The 11,349-nt window shown below is 44.2% G+C and overlaps 2 non-coding genes across 2 annotated transcripts; both read right to left on the reverse strand.

Moving 5' to 3' along the window:
• Window positions 1-5,714: 5,714 nt before the first annotated feature.
• trnal-cag (transfer RNA leucine (anticodon CAG)) lies at window positions 5,715-5,797 on the reverse strand. Its single transcript has one exon. It is a non-coding gene; the product is annotated as a tRNA-Leu (tRNA).
• A 2,912-nt stretch (window positions 5,798-8,709) lies between these two features.
• trnal-cag (transfer RNA leucine (anticodon CAG)) lies at window positions 8,710-8,792 on the reverse strand. The gene has a single exon. It is a non-coding gene; the product is annotated as a tRNA-Leu (tRNA).
• Between the last annotated feature and the right edge of the window lie 2,557 nt (window positions 8,793-11,349).

The raw sequence follows: 11,349 nt of genomic DNA on the forward strand, positions 1-11,349 counted from the left end.
AAGATCAAATCCTGGATCTCTTTCCGTGTCATAGCCTGAAGCAATGACTTCAGAATAGGAACATACTGGAAGCTTCTGTCTTCCTCCCTACTAAGTGCATACTCCACTGGTTCCACTACAGCAAACTGCTCCTTAAAATATGCCCTTCTCTTGTAGGCAGAAGAAAGTGAACCACCACTACACAAGGTGGAGGTAAAGGGGTTGGCCTCACAAAGCTCTGTCACCATATCTGACACAACAGATTCATCTATCTCACAATTGTTCTTCCTCAGACAGGACTGTAAAATCTCTTTTATGAGGGGGCCTGATGCTGTTTCGGTGATAAAGTGTAATTCCTCAATAATCTCATCAATACACTTGTTAGATACATTAAATTTGCTCTCCAGTTTTAGAAACAACAATGCCATGTTTTTTTCAATGATATTTGGTAGATCTCTCACATCATCATCGTTACCTTGACCATCATTGGTAATCGATAATTCCTCATCCTGAACATCCATATTACTACAATCTTCTGTATTTGAAGAACACACATACCTTTTTAACAGGTTTTCCTTGAAGTCTTGCAGTGAATGAGGAGTATGCCTTCGGCTTCTGTGGGAGGCAAATGTTCCATAAACATTAGTGCTGAAATTGCAGTTTTTAAATACACAAATGACCGTTTCGTGTTTTTTCAAATGTCGACCAAGGTGCTCGAAAAACAGTTTTTCTGTGGAGATTGCACTGGTGCTACAACTCTGGCAAGTGAAAGACAGAGTTTCTGCAGATCTGACTCGTTCCTGAGTTTCCTGAGAGTGATTTCTTGATAGATGTGATCTAAGGCTACCCCAAGTTTTGAAGGAACAAAAACAATCTTGGTGAGGACATGAGAGACATCCCCCTCCATAACTATGGCGTAATCTATAATGTTTTAGCAGCCCTGTTTTTGTAGTGGTTACAAATTTACACAATTTGCACACCCAGCCCATTTTGTAAAAATGTGTACTAACTTAACAAACTACTAATGACCCTAGATAATCATACTATGTACAAACTGCTTACGTAAAGTCTTAATGTCAAGTAGGTTTACATAACCTATGCCAGAATGATGCTGTCGGAATCACATTAACAATATTTCACACAACCTGTGTTAGAAAAAGTAATAAAGCTAGATATAACTTTAAAGATCAAGAACAATACTTACTTTAAGCTGTATCCCAATAGTAACCACAATAAAATGTAATATTATTTAAGGCGTCTCGTTATGCAAGTTTTATAAAGACATAAAATAAGTGAGCCAGACAGAAAAAAAAGGTTTATATGGTTATCCCTCTGACAAAGTTATTCACAGCTTAAAGGCTTCCAATTTAAAAAAAAAGTCAGCCTAAAAAAAGTCACAATTTCTGATCAAAATTAGATTGCATTGTGTAGCAAAACTTCAACCATGCTTTTCCTAGCTACAGCAACACTATCTAGCTAAAGACTTTTGTCAAATGAAACTTTATAAGTCTTAACCACTCCTGTGCTAAAGTTTAGAATGGCTAGCATTAGCTACATGTGGTAGTGCAAAATATTTCCTCAAGTGTATCAGCATAACATCATACACAAATCCACCAATGAGACTAGCACAAATCCTTTGCTTTAGTAGAACTGTTATTTGTAAATTAAATGTTACTTACCTTGAAATTTCTTTTACATAAGCTTGCAAGTCCGCCATGCAAGCACAGTCTTAATATGTGAATTTGCCCGGGCACGTTAAGTGAGTAGGGGAGGGAACTTGAAATCAGAAGTTACAATGGAGAAAAAATAAGTTATCTATTCAATTTCTTTGAGTAATTGCAACTTGAATTTTGTTTTGGACACATTAATATTGGGATTTAATTTCATATTACATACAAAATTAATTTGATGTAATTACCAAAATTATTAATTCATCACAACCCCAAAAATAAAGTTTGCAACTTAGAAGATCTATCTTAATCAGTAAATTTGAATTTTTATCTTGCAACCATGGATTTAATCAAGTGGTGGTAAAAGGCCTGATGAATTACTTTTTAGAGTGTGTTTTGTAAAGGCAGACGTCATGGTTAGCTGCTTGATTTTATAAAGCTCTCACAGAAAACACAAGTCATACAGAAATTCAATGTGCCAGAGAAGACATGCAGTATGGTTTCACCCCCCAAAAATCAGGTCCCACCGATTTCACCAGATTTCACTCCATAAGAGTTTCCTCTTTTCAAAACTCTCCCAATTCATCCAGTGACCCTGCTTGGCCAGCGCTATGGCTCTGGCGTGTCTTACTGTTTCCTCCTTTTGACACACCTCCTCCACCACCATTTTTTGACGTTCGGTTACAGATGCCTGTTGCCACCGAGGTTGCCAAGACCAAATCCTTCTCTGCCCTGTTGGACGCGACCCACCATGTCATTATGGCTCAGAGCCGATTTGGCCTGTAGCACAGACGTGGCTGTGGTCCACTTCCTCCCTGTTGCTAGGGTGGGAGCAGCGCCCCTCACTATGGGGTCCCGGGAGTCCTTGAGTGACATCTCAAGCCTCACTCAAGGAGTGCAGTGTTGTTAATCCGCCTGAGGTCATTAGCCAAGTTTTGCCTTCGTTTGTCAAGTTGCCAGGTATCATTGAGGTCTACATTATACCACCGTCCCAGGCTCTTGATGGACATCTCTTAGACTGTTGGAATTGGTTCTCCACTGATATAGAATTGCCAGTTTCAAGTGTATTTTGTCACAACAGTAAGAAGTCTCCAAAGGTTGATTCTGTTCATCTGAATGTAGCGTTTTCAGTGGGAAAAATGTCTCGTCACTCATCCAAGTGACTTCTTCAGTGTCAGCTGACTGCAGGTTTCCCCAATCTTATAAACAGTATATTTGCATAATGACTGAAAGCAGACCCCTGAATGAACAGTGGGCTTGGAGGTCAGTTCCTTCATCACGATTATGCAAATTCTCATGACCATTGATCAACAACCACTGATCAAAGATACATGAGTAGAAGGAAGAAAGAAGTGCCAAGATACAATTGTCAGAAGTGGGATTGTGGGATTGTCAGAAGCCTCCAGGTGAGACTGCGACCTGAACGCAGCGCCTTAGACCGCTCGGCCATCCTGACACATTGCAACAGCCAACTAGTTGAATAATCCCACGCAGTTGCTGATTTCCATTTGACATACTTGTATGTTAAGTGCATGTAATAAACAAATAAAAATAATTACTAAGAAAATATATTGATTTAAAAGTTTGTGTTAAATGTTGTAAGTCAGATCGAAATAGAAAGATCAGGTGTGGTGGACAGGAATGATTAGATGTCAACAACTTGATTGGATGGCCAAAGTGTGAAATGTGACGTCCTGTGAGGGAAGCGTGAAAAAGCGTGAGCAGGTATAAAAAGACATTCTGGGTTCTTCTATTTTGTCTTTTGCGAGATGAGCAGTTGGGAAGGTTGGATCTAAGTGGTTCACAGTTGAAAGTTCAAGCAGACACGCTAGAGGGGGAACCACAGCCCAACCTGTGAACTGGTTTCAAATGAATGCCCAGCTGCTTTCCTGTTGGGTGATTTTCATCAACACAGAACACGGGGATAAATGCATTTTTGGTTCCATCCTCTCTCCTCACCAAGGAAATGTCCTACTTTGAGTTTGTCTCCACCTGCTGGGCGGTGGCGTGTTTAGAGTGGAGGATGTAGTTGCAGCTGTCCTGCAGGTGGAGGTGGTGCCGGACAAGCAGAGCAGCAGATTTGTGAGTGTTTTGGACTTGAATTAAAAAGACCAAGACATGCTGATGAGGCTGCTGTGTGATCTAGAGACAAGTATAAGGATGTGTATAAAGATTGGGTCTAGCTGTATTGCTCAGGCTGCGCTACAGCATCTATTCACAGGTGCGATCCCACTACTGAGCGACACGGGGGCTTTGACCTGCTCCGTCTCCGACCTGGGCCGGTGCACCCCTCCTTAGGTGACCTGGTGGTCTCAGGCTCCCCCAGGATCACCATATCAATGCCGAACGCAATGCGGACACCCGATCGACATAGCCTGCTGCAGCTCAGAGCTCCTGAGCTCAAACAATCCTCAAACCTCAGCCTCCCGGTAGCTTGGATTACAGGCACGCGGCACCAGACACGGCGAGAAGCACTTACGTTATCAGGGCTTTTAACCATGTCTGAGGTAACATCATGACACTATCCTGCTGCCCATCATTAGCAAAGTTGTAATGATGGGCAGCAAAGATGAGGAATGAATGGTGCACAATTGTTATATGCAAGTTTTTAGAAAGCTCGTGGTTAACCCAAGAGTATTTTGTCACAATATCAAGAAGAGTAAAGCTTCAATGTCAGAAGTGGGATTCAAAGCCACACCTCCAGAGGAGACTGTAACCTGAACGCAGCGCCTTAGACCGCTCAGCCATTCTGACATTGCAGTGCCAGTTTGGTGGAGGTTACCACTGTTAGATACTTTGGAAGAAACACACATTATCCTTCTCATAACACATATAGCAGCTGTTCAGCCATGGAAACACATACTACGAAGCTCGTGGCGCCCACTTTCTGTGCTGACTTTGAGGTCGGAAGAGGTTTGGAGCTGTACAGTTAGTGAGTCAGCAGAGTGTTTGTGACTTTTGCGCACAAGCGCACCTCAGCACTCGGATACTCCAATCTGTAACTTTGTGTGGGCTGTAACTGAATTTCAGACAGCTCTTTAGTACCACATAGTGACTGACAAGTGAAGGAACTCTTTAGTGATTGACAAGTGTTTTGTAAAGGCAGACGTCATGGTTAGCTGCTTGATTTTATAAAGCTCTCACAGAAAACACAAGTCATACAGAAATTCAATGTGCCAGAGAAGACATGCAGTATGGTTTCACCCCCCAAAAATCAGGTCCCACCGATTTCACCAGATTTCACTCCATAAGAGTTTCCTCTTTTCAAAACTCTCCCAATTCATCCAGTGACCCTGCTTGGCCAGCGCTATGGCTCTGGCGTGTCTTACTGTTTCCTCCTTTCGACACACCTCCTCCACCACCATTTTTTGACGTTCGGTTACAGATGCCTGTTGCCACCGAGGTTGCCAAGACCAAATCCTTCTCTGCCCTGTTGGACGCGACCCACCATGTCATTATGGCTCAGAGCCGATTTGGCCTGTAGCACAGACGTGGCTGTGGTCCACTTCCTCCCTGTTGCTAGGGTGGGAGCAGCGCCCCTCACTATGGGGTCCCGGGAGTCCTTGAGTGACATCTCAAGCCTCACTCAAGGAGTGCAGTGTTGTTAATCCGCCTGAGGTCATTAGCCAAGTTTTGCCTTCGTTTGTCAAGTTGCCAGGTATCATTGAGGTCTACATTATACCACCGTCCCAGGCTCTTGATGGACATCTCTTAGACTGTTGGAATTGGTTCTCCACTGATATAGAATTGCCAGTTTCAAGTGTATTTTGTCACAACAGTAAGACGTCTCCAAAGGTTGATTCTGTTCATCTGAATGTAGCGTTTTCAGTGGGAAAAATGTCTCGTCACTCATCCAAGTGACTTCTTCAGTCTCAGCTGACTGCAGGTTTCCCCAATCTTATAAACAGTATATTTGCATAATGACTGAAAGCAGCCCCCTGAAGGAACTGTGGGCTTGGAGGTCAGTTCCTTCATCACGATTATGCAAATTCTCATGACCATTAATCAACAACCACTGATCAAAGACCCATGAGTAAAAGGAAGAAAGAAGTGCCAAGATACAATTGTCAGAAGTGGGATTCGAACCCACGCCTCCAGGTGAGACTGCGACCTGAACGCAGCGCCTTAAACCGCTCGGCCATCCTGACACATTGCAGCAGCCAACTAGTTGAATAATCCCACGCAGTTGCTGATTTCCATTTGCCATACTTGTATGTTAAGTGCATGTAATAAACAAATAAAAATAATTACTAAGAAAATATATTGATTTAAAAGTTTGTGTTAAATGTTGTAAGTCAGATCGAAATAGAAAGATCAGGTGTGGTGGACAGGAATGATTAGATGTCAACAACTTGATTGGATGGCCAAAGTGTGAAATGTGACGTCCTGTGAGGGAAGCGTGAAAAAGCGTGAGCAGGTATAAAAAGACATTCTGGGTTCTTCTATTTTGTCTTTTGCGAGATGAGCAGTTGGGAAGGTTGGATCTAAGTGGTTCACAGTTGAAAGTTCAAGCAGACACGCTAGAGGGGGAACCACAGCCCAACCTGTGAACTGGTTTCAAATGAATGCCCAGCTGCTTTCCTGTTGGGTGATTTTCATCAACACAGAACACGGGGATAAATGCATTTTTGGTTCCATCCTCTCTCCTCACCAAGGAAATGTCCTACTTTGAGTTTGTCTCCACCTGCTGGGCGGTGGCGTGTTTAGAGTGGAGGATGTAGTTGCAGCTGTCCTGCAGGTGGAGGTGGTGCCGGACAAGCAGAGCAGCAGATTTGTGAGTGTTTTGGACTTGAATTAAAAAGACCAAGACATGCTGATGAGGTTGCTGTGTGATCTAGAGACAAGTATAAGGATGTGTATAAAGATTGGGTCTAGCTGTATTGCTCAGGCTGCGCTACAGCATCTATTCACAGGTGCGATCCCACTACTGAGCGACACGGGGGCTTTGACCTGCTCCGTCTCCGACCTGGGCCGGTGCACCCCTCCTTAGGTGACCTGGTGGTCTCAGGCTCCCCCAGGATCACCATATCAATGCCGAACGCAATGCGGACACCCGATCGACATAGCCTGCTGCAGCTCAGAGCTCCTGAGCTCAAACAATCCTCAAACCTCAGCCTCGCGGTAGCTTGGATTACAGGCACGCGCCACCGCACCCGGCGAGAAGCACTTACGTTAACAGGGCTTTTAACCATGTCTGAGGTAACATCATGACACTAACCTGCTGCCCATCATTAGCAAAGTTGTAATGATGGGCAGCAAAGATGAGGAATGAATGGTGCACAATTGTTATATGCAAGTTTTTAGAAAGCTCGTGGTTAACCCAAGAGTATTTTGTCACAATATCAAGAAGAGTAAAGCTTCAATGTCAGAAGTGGGATTCAAAGCCACACCTCCAGGGGAGACTGCAACCTGAACGCAGCGCCTTAGACCGCTCAGCCATTCTGACATTGCAGTGCCAGTTTGGTGGAGGTTACCACTGTTAGATACTTTGGAAGAAACACACATCATCCTTCTCATAACACATATAGCAGCTGTTCAGCCATGGAAACGTAGTGCGAATAATCTACAATGTCATGCATACTGATCATTTGGCTGAATACTTTTAGACAGGTTGCCATGACATGACAGTTCACACAGTTTCACATCGGTTCCATGGTGTAATGGTTAGCACTCTGGACTTTGAATCCAGCGATCCGCGTTCAAATCTCGGTGGCATCTGCTTTTTGGGAGGTGAAACCATACTGCATGTCACATAGTGGTAACTTGTTTTTGGTCGCCAAGCGGTCGAAGGCACTGCGTTCAGGTCGCAGTCTCTTCTGAAGGCGTTTGTTCGAATATAGCAGCTGTTCAGCCATGTAAACACATACTACGAAGCTCGTGGCGCCCACTTTCTGTGCTGACTTTGAGGTCGGAAGAGGTTTGGAGCTGTACAGTTAGTGAGTCAGCAGAGTGTTTGTGACTTTTGCGCACAAGCGCACCTCAGCACTCGGATACTCCAATCTGTAACTTTGTGTGGGTTGTAACTGAATTTCAGACAGCTCTTTAGTACCACATAGTGACTGACAAGTGAAGGAACTCTTTAGTGATTGACAAGTGTTTTGTAAAGGCAGACGTCATGGTTAGCTGCTTGATTTTATAAAGCTCTCACAGAAAACACAAGTCATACAGAAATTCAATGTGCCAGAGAAGACATGCAGTATGGTTTCACCCCCCAAAAATCAGGTCCCACCAGATTTCACTCCATAAGAGTTTCCTCTTTTCAAAACTCTCCCAATTCATCCAGTGACCCTGCTTGGCCAGCGCTATGGCTCTGGCGTGTCTTACTGTTTCCTCCTTTCGACACACCTCCTCCACCACCATTTTTTGACGTTCGGTTACAGATGCCTGTTGCCACCGAGGTTGCCAAGACCAAATCCTTCTCTGCCCCGTTGGACGCGACCCACCATGTCATTATGGCTCAGAGCCGATTTGGCCTGTAGCACAGACGTGGCTGTGGTCCACTTCCTCCCTGTTGCTAGGGTGGGAGCAGCGCCCCTCACTATGGGGTCCCGGGAGTCCTTGAGTGACATCTCAAGCCTCACTCAAGGAGTGCAGTGTTGTTAATCCGCCTGAGGTCATTAGCCAAGTTTTGCCTTCGTTTGTCAAGTTGCCAGGTATCATTGAGGTCTACATTATACCACCGTCCCAGGCTCTTGATGGACATCTCTTAGACTGTTGGAATTGGTTCTCCACTGATATAGAATTGCCAGTTTCAAGTGTATTTTGTCACAACAGTAAGACGTCTCCAAAGGTTGATTCTGTTCATCTGAATGTAGCGTTTTCAGTGGGAAAAATGTCTCGTCACTCATCCAAGTGACTTCTTCAGTCTCAGCTGACTGCAGGTTTCCCCAATCTTATAAACAGTATATTTGCATAATGACTGAAAGCAGCCAATTGAAGGAACAGTGGGCTTGGAGGTCAGTTCCTTCATCACGATTATGCAAATTCTCATGACCATTGATCAACAATTACTGATCAAAGATACATGAGTAGAAGGAAGAAAGAAGTGGCAAGATACAAATGTCAGAAGTGGGATTCGAACCCACGCCTCCAGGTGAGACTGCGACCTGAACGCAGCGCCTTAGACCTCTCGGCCATCCTGACACATTGCAACAGCCAACTAGTTGAATAATCCCACGCAGTTGCTGATTTCCATTTGACATACTTGTATGTTAAGTGCATGTAATAAACAAATAAAAATAATTACTAAGAAAATATATTGATTTAAAAGTTTGTGTTAAATGTTGTAAGTCAGATCGAAATAGAAAGATCAGGTGTGGTGGACAGGAATGATTAGATGTCAACAACTTGATTGGATGGCCAAAGTGTGAAATGTGACGTCCTGTGAGGGAAGCGTGAAAAAGCGTGAGCAGGTATAAAAAGACATTCTGGGTTCTTCTATTTTGTCTTTTGCGAGATGAGCAGTTGGGAAGGTTGGATCTAAGTGGTTCACAGTTGAAAGTTCAAGCAGACACGCTAGAGGGGGAACCACAGCCCAACCTGTGAACTGGTTTCAAATGAATGCCCAGCTGCTTTCCTGTTGGGTGATTTTCATCAACACAGAACACGGGGATAAATGCATTTTTGGTTCCATCCTCTCTCCTCACCAAGGAAATGTCCTACTTTGAGTTTGTCTCCACCTGCTGGGCGGTGGCGTGTTTAGAGTGGAGGATGTAGTTGCAGCTGTCCTGCAGGTGGAGGTGGTGCCGGACAAGCAGAGCAGCAGATTTGTGAGTGTTTTGGACTTGAATTAAAAAGACCAAGACATGCTGATGAGGCTGCTGTGTGATCTAGAGACAAGTATAAGGATGTGTATAAAGATTGGGTCTAGCTGTATTGCTCAGGCTGCGCTACAGCATCTATTCACAGGTGCGATCCCACTACTGAGCGACACGGGGGCTTTGACCTGCTCCGTCTCCGACCTGGGCCGGTGCACCCCTCCTTAGGTGACCTGGTGGTCTCAGGCTCCCCCAGGATCACCATATCAATGCCGAACGCAATGCGGACACCCGATCGACATAGCCTGCTGCAGCTCAGAGCTCCTGAGCTCAAACAATCCTCAAACCTCAGCCTCCCGGTAGCTTGGATTACAGGCACGCGGCACCAGACACGGCGAGAAGCACTTACGTTATCAGGGCTTTTAACCATGTCTGAGGTAACATCATGACACTATCCTGCTGCCCATCATTAGCAAAGTTGTAATGATGGGCAGCAAAGATGAGGAATGAATGGTGCACAATTGTTATATGCAAGTTTTTAGAAAGCTCGTGGTTAACCCAAGAGTATTTTGTCACAATATCAAGAAGAGTAAAGCTTCAATGTCAGAAGTGGGATTCAAAGCCACACCTCCAGAGGAGACTGTAACCTGAACGCAGCGCCTTAGACCGCTCAGCCATTCTGACATTGCAGTGCCAGTTTGGTGGAGGTTACCACTGTTAGATACTTTGGAAGAAACACACATTATCCTTCTCATAACACATATAGCAGCTGTTCAGCCATGGAAACGTAGTGCGAATAATCTACAATGTCATGCATACTGATCATTTGGCTGAATACTTTTAGACAGGTTGCCATGACATGACAGTTCACACAGTTTCACATCGGTTCCATGGTGTAATGGTTAGCACTCTGGACTTTGAATCCAGCGATCCGCGTTCAAATCTCGGTGGCATCTGCTTTTTTGGGAGGTGAAACCATACTGCATGTCACATAGTGGTAACTTGTTTTTGGTCGCCAAGCGGTCGAAGGCACTGCGTTCAGGTCGCAGTCTCTTCTGAAGGCGTTTGTTCGAATATAGCAGCTGTTCAGCCATGTAAACACATACTACGAAGCTCGTGGCGCCCACTTTCTGTGCTGACTTTGAGGTCGGAAGAGGTTTGGAGCTGTACAGTTAGTGAGTCAGCAGAGTGTTTGTGACTTTTGCGCACAAGCGCACCTCAGCACTCGGATACTCCAATCTGTAACTTTGTGTGGGTTGTAACTGAATTTCAGACAGCTCTTTAGTACCACATAGTGACTGACAAGTGAAGGAACTCTTTAGTGATTGACAAGTGTTTTGTAAAGGCAGACGTCATGGTTAGCTGCTTGATTTTATAAAGCTCTCACAGAAAACACAAGTCATACAGAAATTCAATGTGCCAGAGAAGACATGCAGTATGGTTTCACCCCCCAAAAATCAGGTCCCACCGATTTCACCAGATTTCACTCCATAAGAGTTTCCTCTTTTCAAAACTCTCCCAATTCATCCAGTGACCCTGCTTGTTTTACTGTTGCACCCAACCATTCTACAACTGAAATGCCTTGGACTGTTAACCATTTCAGGCAAGTGGAGTGAACCATATTATTCAGGTCTCGCTCACATGTTTGTCCCTGGTTTCTCAGCCAAGAGGAGCTTGAACTCCAGATACTGTGAGTTCTTTTCACACATTGAGATCATTGATAATTTTTAGCAACGACGTGATCTTGTAGAAATAATTAGGTGTCATGGATTTAGCTATAAATGCGACTCTTATTTTTTACCTTACTGGAAAACATTTCTGCATTTTACCCATATTTTATTTTTAACTCAAAATCAAAAATTCCAGATTCTCCTACATGTTGGTTTTGGACCAGATAGGACGACAGATTTCAGGTGGCCCTGTGTTTTTCTCTATTACATCTG

This window comes from Astatotilapia calliptera, chromosome 14 (genome assembly GCF_964374335.1).
Source record: "Astatotilapia calliptera chromosome 14, fAstCal68.1, whole genome shotgun sequence".
NCBI classification, from domain to species: Eukaryota; Metazoa; Chordata; class Actinopteri; order Cichliformes; family Cichlidae; genus Astatotilapia; species Astatotilapia calliptera.